The following is a 13,641-nucleotide window of genomic DNA, read 5'->3' on the forward strand; positions in this document are numbered from 1 at the left end:
CTCTTGTCTGATATAATTGTGTTTGCCACATTATACTCCTGCTGGTGGTTGGAAGGTCTGAAGGATTTGGAAAGGGGAGTATTAGTTAGACTGAAGATCTTTAGTCAGTTGCCATTTATGGTTTAGACTGTTTATAAGCTTTGATTTATCTGGTGGAAGTTCTAGGATTGCCTTCGACTTTCCCAGGATATTACATGTTAAATATATCGGAACTGTTACCATGCTGGGAACCTTCCGTTCTCACCTATGCAGATTTTGTGGTTTTCAGATGCAGAACGTGAGGCTCCTCACCGAGGCATGTTGGAGACTTCTGGATTAGTGAAGATCCTTTGTTCTCGAGACTCTGTTTTGGTTTATGTGTTTTGCTAGATACTTGTTATCTCCACTAATAATACAAACTGTGATGACTCCTCTTAGAGGTGGTTTTTGGAGAATAGGTTTTGTATTTATGTTCCTTTGGGTTTCCTTGGGGTTTCTCATTTTATTTACATGTATATATTTTTTATGCTCGGACTGGTTATTTTCACAACCGGATTTTGAGTTTTGATATTCATGTTTTTGGCACTCCTTTATATATATAATCTCGCGATGGCTTATCCTTTATGCATCTCGTTACGTTATCGATCGGAGTGTTGCGCTTTCGAGTTGCGATTTTGTTTTACCCCTTCTCAAAGGCTCCTAGTTATATTCAATTTTCATACTACTATACGTACTAAATTTTATTTTAGAGGTCGTAATACCTTATCATCTCGAAATTATGACTTAAGCATAAGATTCTATATGATAGGGTGTTACGGTATATATACCTTCTGTTAGTTCTAATGTAAAGTATAGTTTATCATAATTGCTAGATTCAATTTAATTCCATTCCACACAATCATTTTTTTTCCCTTGGATATCATCACTCCACAAGTGCTGCATAATCTGTATAGTAGAGTTCTTTGATGTTACGTGGTGCTTGTGCATTATTTGGTTGGTAAAAGCGAACCCACCCCACATCTTGGAACATCAACTATTTTTGTTTATGTCTTGGTGCTCACAACATGCATAATAAATTAATAATCATATGAAAGCTAAATCTTAACAACGCATTATTCACTTCAACGTTTTTCCTCACTTCATGTGTACAGTATTCCCCATTTTAGCTAAGGTACAATCCACATTTGTAATTAAATGCGTTTCTAAATTTTGAATCCTGATTGGAATACAAGGTCTTAACTCCGGAATAGATGTTCTCCAATTTTTTTAACAATTAAAAAAATAAAGTATGATCTCTCATTGTTAGTTTTATAAGTGAAACCAATAACAAATATGAGAGAGAACAATGAAGGATTAAAAATTACAGTTTACATTTTTAATTTTTTTTTTAACAATTGAGAGGATCCATTCCCTCTTAACTCAATTAGACTGCGTTTGCTTATAGAGATAGGACACTGAAACAGGGACACTGAGATACAAAATTGTATTTGATAGATAAGATATAAACAGAGACATTGTATCCAAAGACATTAAATTAGTATATTTTGTATCTATCCTAATAAAAAAGATACAGAAAGACTAACAAAAAACACAATTTATTTTTATTTTTAAGTAAGTATCGTTTGATATATTTAATTGTATAACTATATATGTTTAACTCATTTTTAATGTGTATTTTATATTTTACATATATTTTATATTAATAATTAATTTTAGTAATCAATTTTAATAGACATCTCATATGATTGGTCATTAAAATATTGTTTTTATGTACAGCTTTTTATATCTTACTGGTCCTTAAGATAATTTGTCATAAAATAAATTATATTAATACACATAATTTAAAATGTCCTTCTTTATTTATTTTTTAGTAATATTTAAATGAATCTAGCAAATATATGCCCTGACACATGATAAAATTGTTAATTAAAAAAATATTTATAGAAAAATATAAAATTTAAATTCTCAATATATTTATTGTGTATTTATTAAAATAAATTATTTAAAATTTTTAATTACTAACAATTTTAATTTATGCTTTATGAACCCATGTTAGTTAAATTCTGTTTGAATTTATTATATAATTAAAATTTTGAGAAATTTTCTTATAGGTTAATTGGTAGAGAAAAATAAAAGGCAATTATTTATGTTGTCTACCCACAACCTTGGATTTTTCGCTACCACCTCTTATTGGATATAATATATAATCGATGTTTCCATTAATTTTTTCTTTTTTGAAAAGACTGTCTTTTGACTCTTTTCAGAAAATATGAACAATAATTATCAATTATTTTTCAATAATATACCTCTATAAATAACTGATGGTTTGAGAGAGAATAAGATAAAATAAAGAGAGAGGAGAAGAATAAAGTATTTAGAGTAATTGTTTAAAATATACCTGATTATTCTTTCTTCTTTTTTAAATATTGATTTTAGAATGTTACCTCATAAACCAATAATGTAGAGAGATATAACTAAATAATAATGTGATTTATACACAAATATAATATTTATAACAGATATTATGATACAAAGAAAGAAGATATTTAATTATGTGGCTAGATAGATCCCTTACTTCATGTTTTTTCTTATTTCTAATTTTATGATATATTTCATATCTACCAAACGTACATTGCATATTCTTTGCAATGAAAAAATAGGATGCATTTTAAATATATCATACTTTCAAAAATTAGTATTTTTAGCCATTGAATTTAAATATAAATTTAATTTTGGCTATGCATCTCAAATTCTCAATAGTACAATTAGGCTATGTTTGGTTTATATATGAATTCAGACAGAAATACAAAATTTTTTACTTTGATAGTTATGTACTGGATAAAATAATAAATTATAAGTATTAATATTATTCCTATAAAAAAAAAAAAACCCATCACTGTCCTTTCTTCTCTGCAACTATTATTACCACTACTATTCTTTTTACAATTATTTAACAAATTAAAAACTTCAATCGAACAAGACAACACAATATTTAACAGGTTCTTTATAATATAATTGATCAATTTATCAAACATTAATCAAAATTTATATATGTATTTTTCTTTGATTTTAGTAAATTTCTTTGCATAAACTAAAAAAAAAAAAAAATCCAATTTTCATAACCCAGAAAATTGAACATACAATAAATCGTTCTTTTCACTAAAAAATTTCAATAAATTTGTTTAAAAGTTGAATCAGATAGCAAAAGACAGTAAAAAAAAATTAGACGAGTATCAATAGTTTTATAGACAATTCTATAAGTACCTTCACAAAGGATTTTGTGCTTCAAATACCTATCGACAACTTTTTTAAAGGGATCTAGGTCTGTTATTTTTGTTACTAATGCTAACTTCACTCAAAAATTGAGAATTTGCAAGTGGGTAATCTAGATAATAAATTAGGGCTTTATCAGAAATAAAAATCGTTAAATAGTGTCTAAAATCTAAAAAAGCAGCGTTCGAATGTTTCAAAGTTTTCTCACAAATAGTGTCATCTTCACAAATAGTGTCTGAAAGGTGGAAGGGAGAAGGAAGAAGGAAGAAAATAGGGTGACTGTGCCAGGACAACGTCTGAACGACAGGAATAGTGGTGGATAAAGAAAAGAGAAGAAAGAAAGAAGAAGAAAGGGGTGCCGGAAGGAATTTAATCTAAGAAAGAAGAGGATGGAAAGATAAAATCCCCATAGTGGTCCCTAAGATTGACGTTGTGCACTAAAATCGTCCATGAGATTCTAATTGCACAAATTACGTCCCTAAGATTGGAAAAATTACACCTTATTAGTCATTGACCTGTTTTCCATTAACGACGCGCTGACGTGGCTTGATGACGTGGACCTTTGGTGATACGTGTCACCTCATGGTTTGGCCACGTGTAACGATACGATGACGTGTCGGTCAACGACACGTGGCATGCTGATGTGGATGGTTATGCCACGTGTCACAATGCTATTTGTCGACGTGTCATCCACTATGTCATCGTTACATGTGCACTAAATTAGTCCTTTACTTTTCATCAAATGACTCATTTTTGTCCCTGAAATTGAATGTCGTGCACCAGATTAGTCCCTTCATTAGTTTTTTCTCATTTTTTTTATAAATTTAAAATTCTCATTATATATTTGAATACACTAATTTTAATTTTAACTTTTCACAAGTTATTTAAATACAAGTATTATTATAAAATATTTTTAAAATTTAAGTTTTAATTATATAATTTTTTTTTACAATATTTTATTAAAAGAATTATGTGAGATATTGATATTAATTTAGTAAAGAGTGTAAGTAAAGAGTATAATAATATTCCTTAATACAATTTTTTTTAATATTTAACACTTTAATAAATATTTTAAGAATAGTTGATAAGGCACTTGTTAACTAATATAAATTTATTATTCTCATCCATTTTAAAAATGTCTAATTTTCTATATAATTGACTTCTCACTAAATTAATAAGATAGATTTATACTGTCGATTATAATAATTCATTTTATCTATAACTTAACTAGGTGGCTTTTTCATATATTATACTATTAATCAATATAAGTACTTATTGTAACCATGACTTGAACAGTATTAAAACAGATACAAATAAACACAAGAAGTAATAATAAAGTTTTGATTTTAGTTAACATGTGCTCTAATGATACAAGTTAAAATTATTAATTAAAAAATTTATTAGAAAAATTTTTATAATAAAAAATATAATTAAAATTAGTGTATAAAAAATTGAGAATGTTAAATTTATAAAAAAAAAATGAGAAAAACTGATGAATGGACTAATTTGGTGCACGACATTTAATTTCAGGGATTAAAATGAGTTATTTGATACAAAGTAAGGGACCAATTTGGTACACATGTAACGAAGACATAGTGGATGACACGTGGACAAATAGCATTGTGACACATGGCATAATCTGACACGTGGCAAAATAGCATTATGACACGTGGCGTAACCATCCACGTTAGCATGCCACGTGTCGTTGACCAACACGTCATCATACCGTTACATGTGGTCAAACCATGAGGTGACACGTATCACCAAAGGTCCACATCATCAAGCCACGTCAGCGCGTCGTTAACGGAAAACAGGTCAGAGACTAATATGGTGCAATTTTTCCAATCTCAGAAATGTAATTGATGTAATTGGAATCTCAAGAACGATTTTCGTGCAGGACGTTAATCTCAGAACCACTACGAAAATTTAGTCGAATAAAAGACAAGTTTAGAATTAAAAAAAAATAAAATTAAAATAATTTATGCCTTATAAATTATGTTTTAGTGTCTTAAATTAAAAGAAAAATAAAATATTAAAAACATATATTTTATATACTCTTATGTATTACTATATCTTAAAAAAATTTGTGTTTAACAAACCAAACGGTATACATGTATTAAAAAACAATCGCTCAATTACAAACGCGTTGAAAAAACAATATCAGAGCTTATTACCAATGATTATTTGATTAATTGTTATCACAATTTAAATCATATCATATTATTATTATTTTACATAAATTGATGGTAATATCTCAAAAAATTGTTGGTTAAGTTAGTCATTTATTAGTTAATAATAAATCTCTAAATAAAATTTAGATCTATAATATATCAATTTTTGATTTACTAGATTAAGAGATACTACGAAAAATTAATAAAAAATCATCTTAAGTTGTAAACCAATATTTTTAAGTTTAAATTTTAAAAATAGAAAATACTTTTTTATAACAATGTCTTTACCTTTTATACAGTGTTTTACTCCCGTAAAATTATACGTATCGTTGTATCAGTATAATATAAATATGAACAAATAAAAATATGATATGTGAATCATTTATACTAAAATATTTTTATACATAATTAGAAAAAGATGGAGAAAAAACATCTTTTTATTTATTTTTACATAAAACTTAAGTATTTTTATCTTTATCATTGACAAATATTACTGTTCATATCCTGACCCAACAATAGGGCCCAAGTCTAAAAGGAATTAAAGAAGCCCAATCTAAAGATTGACCTTCGCTTTCCACCGACCTTTTCGGAAGAGGTCGGATTCAACATAGACTCCTTCACGAAGAAGTTGGACTCGAGAGATAACTGGCAGATAACACTTATTCAAATAAGTAACTGCCCCTAAAATCTCTCAACCCACTTTCAGAAGGCATATCTCAACTATCCTAAGATAAATGGACGGTTATCCACCTCAAAAGGTGGAACTACTCCAACGGTGGTTATTGAATCACCACTATAAATACACTGACACCCCTCAGGTATCTCTAAGTTCCAATATTCGCTAAATTTGCTTTACTCCTTTGCTGACTTAGGTATCGGAGTGTCTTTGCAGATACCACCCCCCATTCCTTCATACACACGAGTCGGGCGGCGGCTCCCAGACGCAAACCAAGTCGGAGACCACCTCGCTCATACGTTTGAGCCAACCTTGCAAGTCCAGTTTATTAACCTCCGGTTACCCAACGTAACATTGGCGTCGTTGCCAGGGACCTGGAGTTCAACCTATGATGGCGGACAACTTGAACGAAGATGGAAACACAGCGTCTGATTCGGAGCAAGAGAATCAAGACGCTGGTAACAACGATAGGGCTATAGTCACTCACCAAGGAGCGACTAATCAACACAGAGAAGGCGCCTCAGGGGTAAAAGACCCAAAGGGAAACTCCTATGAGGGACACGAATCGGAAAAAGAGGGACAGCCCCATGCAACCGAGCTCATGGGATTGTTCCACGGCCACCAAGGGCAGCTGGAACAACTAGAACAAGAGCTGGAGCAACAGCAAAAAGCGGAGAGAAACCTGAGATGTGAGATTGAACGGTGAAAAGAGCTCAAAGAAAAGCTCTCGAGACTAGAATCCGCTCTCCGAGGTCGAAACTCTCGCAGTGACCGAGAAGACTCTCCCTTGGGGGAGAGGACCCGTTCAGTGAGGACATCATGAGGGCAAAAGTTTTTCGAAACTTTAAAATCCCTGATATGGACCTCTATGACGGGACCACAGACCCAAAGCATCACTTAAGCCACTTTAATAGTCGGATGTACCTAACCGACGCCTCTGATGCTACTCGCTGCAAGGCTTTTCCGACAACCCTGACAAAACCAGCGATGAAGTGGTTCGATACCCTCCTCCCAAGGTCGGTTACCAACTTTGATGACCTCTCATGTAAGTTCCTCATGCGATTTTCAATCCAGAAGGACAAAGTAAAGCATGCGCCGAGTCTCCTGGGAGTGAAACAGGAGATCGGAGAACCTCTGAGAGACTACATGGAGAGATTCAACAAAGCGTGCTTGGAGATTCAAGACCTGCCTACAGAGGCAGTGATTATGGGCCTAGTAAATGGACTCTGAGAAGGTCCATTCTCTCAGTCCATCTCAAAAAGGCACCCGACTTCCTTGAGTGATGTACAGGAAAGAGTTGAGAAGTACATCAACATGGAAGATAACGCCAGGATATGAGAACCAAGTTGGCGATCTGGGCACTCTCAGTCATCAAAAGAGAAAGAGAGAGAGCCCAAGAAAAAAGAAGAAGTTGGCCTTGAAAGGTCCAGGAGATATCACTCCTATACTTTTCTACGAATCTCCCTGGTTGATGTATACAGGGAGATTTTTCATACCAAAAGGCTACCTCCCTCTAGACCTATTAAAAATAAAAAAGGGGGAAGTCGTGGCGAATACTGCGAGTACCATAAGCTATATGGTCACTCAACAAAAGAATGTTATGACCTGAAAATTATGATAGAAAAACTGACCAGAGAAGGTCGGCTTGACAGATATTGCATGGAAAGGTCGGACTACCATGGCAAGAGAAAGCGAGAGGAGGAAGACCGAAAAGATCCACCACCACAAATCCTGGAAAGACATATACATATGATCTCAGGAGGATTTGCGGGAAGCGGTCTCACAAAGTCATCTCGCAAAAGGCACCTAAAGGAGGTCTACCAGGTCGGGGGTGAAGCCCCCAACCTCCCAACCATCTCCTTCACTAAAGAAGATGGGCAAGGCATTATTCCCGGACATGATGATCCGGTAGTGATAACTATGATCCTTGCCAACGCCCATCTACACAGAACCCTGGTGGATCAGGGGAGCTCGGCCGACATCCTATTCAAACCATCGTTTGATAAGCTGAGATGGGATGAAAAAGAGTTAAGAGCTTACCCTGATACCCTATATGGGCTGGGGGATACACCAATAAAGCCACTAGGTTTCAGGTATTTTTTTATTGAAAAAAGATTTTTTTTATCAACTTAACGACCCCAAACAAGCACTAAATGTCAACTGTCAAGTTAGGTAATATATTTATTTTTCATTAACAACCCTTCTCAAAAAAAAAAAAAAAGAAAGAAAAACAACTGTTAGTGAAAATATAGTATGATAAAAGAAATTAATAACGATCATTTATCCAATGATTTTTATTTATATAAAATCAAAATATATTTCCATAATTATGTGCGTAATTAAAATCAGACAATATTTGAGAGGAAAAAAATAGAATGGTACTAAGTGAATAAGTCATTGTTTAATTAAACATTTAACCAAGAGTCCAAAAGAACAAAAAAATATGCAACTTAAAGATCAGCTTCACTCTTCCTCTAATTCTCTCTTCATGATCCATTTGTCTTCTTCCCCTCACCTTCTTTTTTCTTTGTTCAACTTTCTTGTTTAGAAAACAAAATAAAAAATAGAAGAAAATAAGTAGAATTTTAAAAAGGATGATTTTTTTTCCTTTCTGTTTCTCTTGTTCTTTGAGAGAGAGAAATAGAAAACAGAAAAAAAAATGTAATTTTCTATATTTTTGTGTTTTTCTTCAAAGATTTATGTATTTTTTTTATAAAATTTTCTATATTTTTTATAACAAATTGTGTATTTATTTTTAAGATTTTTTTAAATAGTAGTTTTAAAAACAAAACTTTTGGAGACGTGATTATAAAATCACATTTTCACTTAATGTTTCTCTAAAGAATAATACTGAAAACATTGGACAGATATGCGCTTAAACAGTACTGAAACCTGAGCATGTTAACAAGTATTCTTTACACTTCTTTAAAAAATATATTTATAGTATCTTGATGCTTTAGCAAGTTAAAGAATATCTTTTACGTGAAAAATTTATTGAGATTATATTTTTAAGAAACCAAAATAACTCGACAGAAATCAATAACATATATAGAATAGATTTTTTGGTGCATGTCTTTGAATTTACAGGGCTCTCCATTGCCTGTGCTGCTTGACAATATAACACATCATCTCTCATAGATTAACATCCTTTTTTTTTAATTTTTGACAGTATAGATTAACATCCTTGTGAACGAATAAAGTTGATAAAAGTATCAGAAATTTTAAATTTTAATAAACATCTCTTGTGCTCAAATGTGTAACCTGTTCCAACTTCCAATAAGCTACAATTGATTTTAAATATTGACTAGGTATAAACAATGCTTAGGCATCATTCTTTTGTTTCGATACTGAAATTCAGCATCAAGTTTATTATACATACAAGTTTAGGAGGTTGATGATGTGGTGTTCCACAATTTAGACAATGAAACCCGAAATTTACAAGACGCCTCCGCCACTAAGATCATTAGAAGGAATTTAATTCAAGAACATTGAGATAGCACGTCCCTACCAATTGACCTAACAGTGAGATGACATACAAAAAGAAAAATTGATTTACATAACAATACATTCTGATTACTTGAATGAACTGAAGAAGTTGACTGTGTCATTGAGGGCCTGGATAAAATTGTCAACATCCTCCTTAGTGTTATAGAAATAGAGACTTGCACGTGCACTTGCATTGATTCCCAAGTACCGATGGAGGGGTTGGGTGCAATGGTGACCCGATCTGATAGCCACTCCATGCTGAAAAGATGTTACATCATCAATTGCAATTCAAGCCAGAAATAATTTCCAAACATGCTCAATGCAATGCTGATCATAATTCCAATGCTAAATAGTACGTTTTTTTTAGCAGGCATACAATTGCAAAAGATCATCATGATTGCTATCTATAGCTTCTTTCTTGAAAAAAATGGTTCTTGGAGAACTTTGTGTGTGGGGACTGGGGATGGTCATTTTATCCTCTTACCTGTTGATCAAGAAATATTGCAAGATCGATTGCGTGAATATTTTTAACATTAAAAGAACAAAGTGCAGCTCGTTTAATTTTTTCTGAAGGTGTCGGCCCATAAATGCGAATATTTGGGATTGAAAGGAGCCTTTCATAAAGATATCTTCCCAGCTCCACCTGTGAAATTTCACATTTCATTGGAATCAAAATAGTTAACCTTGCACCAAACAAACTGTTAATATCAACATATGTGACTAAGCACAAGCGTGGAAAGATTTATCAAATTTAATTTACAGTGCAGTTTCTCTCACATAAGTACAGATCATTTTCATTTAGAACGTATTTTGTTAACCATTTCTATCAGTTTTCCTTTTTGGGTTGTCCCCCCAAAAGAAAGAGAAAACAGTTAAGAGGAACATCAAGCTTGCTAATGCTTTTGATAGATTCATAGCATGTATCTTTCTTGTTCTTTGAATCATAGAATAGCTTGTCCTTTAAAGGATTGAAGCCTAAGTTACCTCATAATCATGTATGGTTTGCATACCAATCCCAGATAAGTAATCAATTGCTGCTCCTAAACCAATTGCTTCCCCAATTGCTGGTGTTCCGGCCTCAAATATAGGACAATCAGAGTGCATCGAATAATTAGACACAATCAACTAATAGTATGCCAAACAGAAAAAAGTTGCAAAGAGAACAACAACTACATATTATCTATCACTTATTATCTATTACTAACAGTAACTGTAGATGGTTGATCCTTTTGAAGTTAAAGGATTGAGAAGTTAAAATCTATCAGTAACACTGACCACTGAGTTAATTTTAAAAACATAGAAGCAAAGAAATTATTAGACATAGACATGCAAATTAATAGAACCACAAATTCTCTTCATCAAACTTGTGATCTCCACCCAAGGTCACATAAGACTATCCATAAGATAAGAGTCAGAAAAAGCAAGTTCACAAACCTGGATGGAGGTTTAGCTTAAGTTGAGTGATCAAGAAATACATCTGAAATCATTTCACCACCACCTAGACAAAGAAAAGGCCGAGGTTGCCATCAGTATATTAGCTTCAAAAGACAATATCATTAATCATGGTTCCAAAAAAAAAAATAGGGCTTCAATTTTATTTTATAGTCATTTTCTATTTGAACAAGAAGACGTAAGAAAAATACCGTGTCTAATTACTTACCTTAAAAGGGAGGCATGGACGGCAAGAGGTCTATTTTACCATATAAGAATCCAACACCTATAGGCCCACACATCTGGAAGAAGTATTTGACAAACTTATTATAATTGTTCCAAAGAAATACAAGCAAAAATAAGTTAACAATCCTAACCTTGTGAGAAGAAGCAACAAGAAAATCAACATTAAGGCTGTGAACATCAACTATCATGTGTGGAACACTCTGACAGGCATCTACAAGCACTTTTGCTCCAACATCACGAGCCCAGTTAGCAATATCTCTAACAGGAAGTACCGAAGCTGTACAAATATATTAAAACTAGTTCATTTTAGCTATAAACTCCAAAAGTGAGCAACAAGTACTACCAGCTGCAATGCTGCATAAAATAGAAGTCTAAAAATTGAAAAAACACAGCAAGAGAAATTAGGATGCTGTTACAGTTCATATACGATGTATGCACTGATATTTAACCTTATTAAGGTTGTAATGGAATTGAGTACTGCGCTAAGCATTAGTTTCTGCTTGATATTAATAAGATTTTTTTTAACTTATAGAATAACCAAATTTTGTGGATTCCATTATATAATAAGTTTTGGATTGCCACTTCATATTCCATTAAGGACCACTTTACAAATTCATTTGCAAAGTAAACTATCTGTTCTTAAAAGTGTGATTAAACCAAACCCTACAAAATGCTGATACAAGCGCCACTTATCAGCCTCTGTGAGACATAGAGCTCCCATTTAAACTAAAGACAATCCTTTCAGCAGCTTGGCTATTTTGGAATTGACTCTCCAAGTAATAGGTTTCGTCTCTTACCTTTTCATACCTAATATGTTTCTTCAAGTTCAATGACGGGGAAAAAAATACTAATTTGGAATGTTCAACGCTAAGTGATACCTAATTTGAAAAGTTTTGTGGAAGAACATTGAGTATGCCATATAGCAAGCTTAGAAACCTAGTGACCTTGTTGTGACATAAAAAGTTCATCAAGCCATCAACCCAAGAGGCACATGATCTTTGATGGTATACATATTGAAGTATTGTTCAATCAACATAAAGAAACATAATAAGAAATAAGAAACATACCAAGCACATTTGAAACATGATGGACAATAACTAATTTGGTCTTCCTTGACAGCAGTTCTTTCAATTTGTCCATATCTGGAATTTCATATTGGTTTAGGTTCACAAATTTCAAACCAGCCCCAACTTTTTGAGCTAGTAGTTGCCAAGGAACAATTGCACTGTGATGTTCGGCAACCATAAGTATAATCTGTAAGAATATATATATATATAGAATGGAGGATTTGATGAGGGCAAGATTTGGACATAATGGTGGAACATAAACATTAACAAGGACACCAAGACTAGGGAAATTTAATTAACTAAAAGATACCCAATGTTTCTTGATATTCAAATTTCTATTATTGAATTCCTTTTGCAAATTCAAATTAATCCTTAATACTGTCTTCAAAACTTAAGAAGACACACAAAATGATCTCAGGCTTTTGAACAATTATGTTATTTGACATTCATAAAGATATATATCATTAAGGATAATTGTTCTTACCCTGGGTCGAGCTATGCGACTCGGGCTGATTGAAGACAAAGCGACCCACCTCCTCAGGTCAGGACCCCCAACCTCTTCTCTGAAGAGTTCGGCCAAATCGCCATAAGAAGCCCAAGTAGGCCCAAACAAAGAGACACAGCCCAATCTAAAGGCAGCCAAAGCCTAGAAAGTTATAGGCGGCTCCCCTAAAAGATAAGATGACTTCACTCAAAGATAAGATAAGATAACTAACTTATCTTATCTAGAAAGGTCACTCGCCACTATAAATACACTGGAGCACCTAGGTATAACTCATACTCTGATTCTATACAAAATACCTGCTCAAAGCCCATGCTAACTTAAGCATCGGAGTCTCTTGCAGGTACCACCACCCTCCGGTGATCAAGGATCAGCAGCACCACCAGATCCAACAAGTCGGACACGACAGCTCTGGCCACCACAGCAGCTCTCATCCGAGATCGATCTTCAGTTTCAGGTAACCCTCGGAACATTGGCGCCGTTGCCGGGGACCTAGAAGTCATCCCATCATCATGGCGGACAACCTTAACAACGATCACAACTCCGGTTTGGAAGAAATAACCCTGCTTAAAAATACAGAGGCCACATCAAAAGATGCACCTCAAAACAAGGGAGATAAACAACCCTCAAACACAGAAATCTTGGAAGCTATCCGAGAACAACAGGATCGTCTGAAACAGCTCGAACAGGAGGCTGAACATCAGCGAGAGGCCGAAAGAGACCTTCGAAGAGAAGCGAGACGTCGCCGAGAGCTAGAGGACAAGCTCGCTGGTGCGGTATTTTAAAACCCACAAACTAACCGGCAAGTGC

The 13,641-nt window shown here is 33.4% G+C and overlaps 1 pseudogene; it reads right to left on the reverse strand.

The window, feature by feature from the left end:
- Positions 1–9,557: 9,557 nt before the first annotated feature.
- Positions 9,558–13,265, reverse strand: LOC107626944 (cysteine desulfurase 1, chloroplastic-like; annotated as a pseudogene).
- Positions 13,266–13,641: the final 376 nt, after the last annotated feature.

The sequence above is a fragment of the Arachis ipaensis genome, chromosome B2 (genome assembly GCF_059453495.1).
Source record: "Arachis ipaensis isolate K30076 ecotype BB chromosome B2, ASM5945349v1, whole genome shotgun sequence".
Classification (NCBI taxonomy): domain Eukaryota; kingdom Viridiplantae; phylum Streptophyta; class Magnoliopsida; order Fabales; family Fabaceae; genus Arachis; species Arachis ipaensis.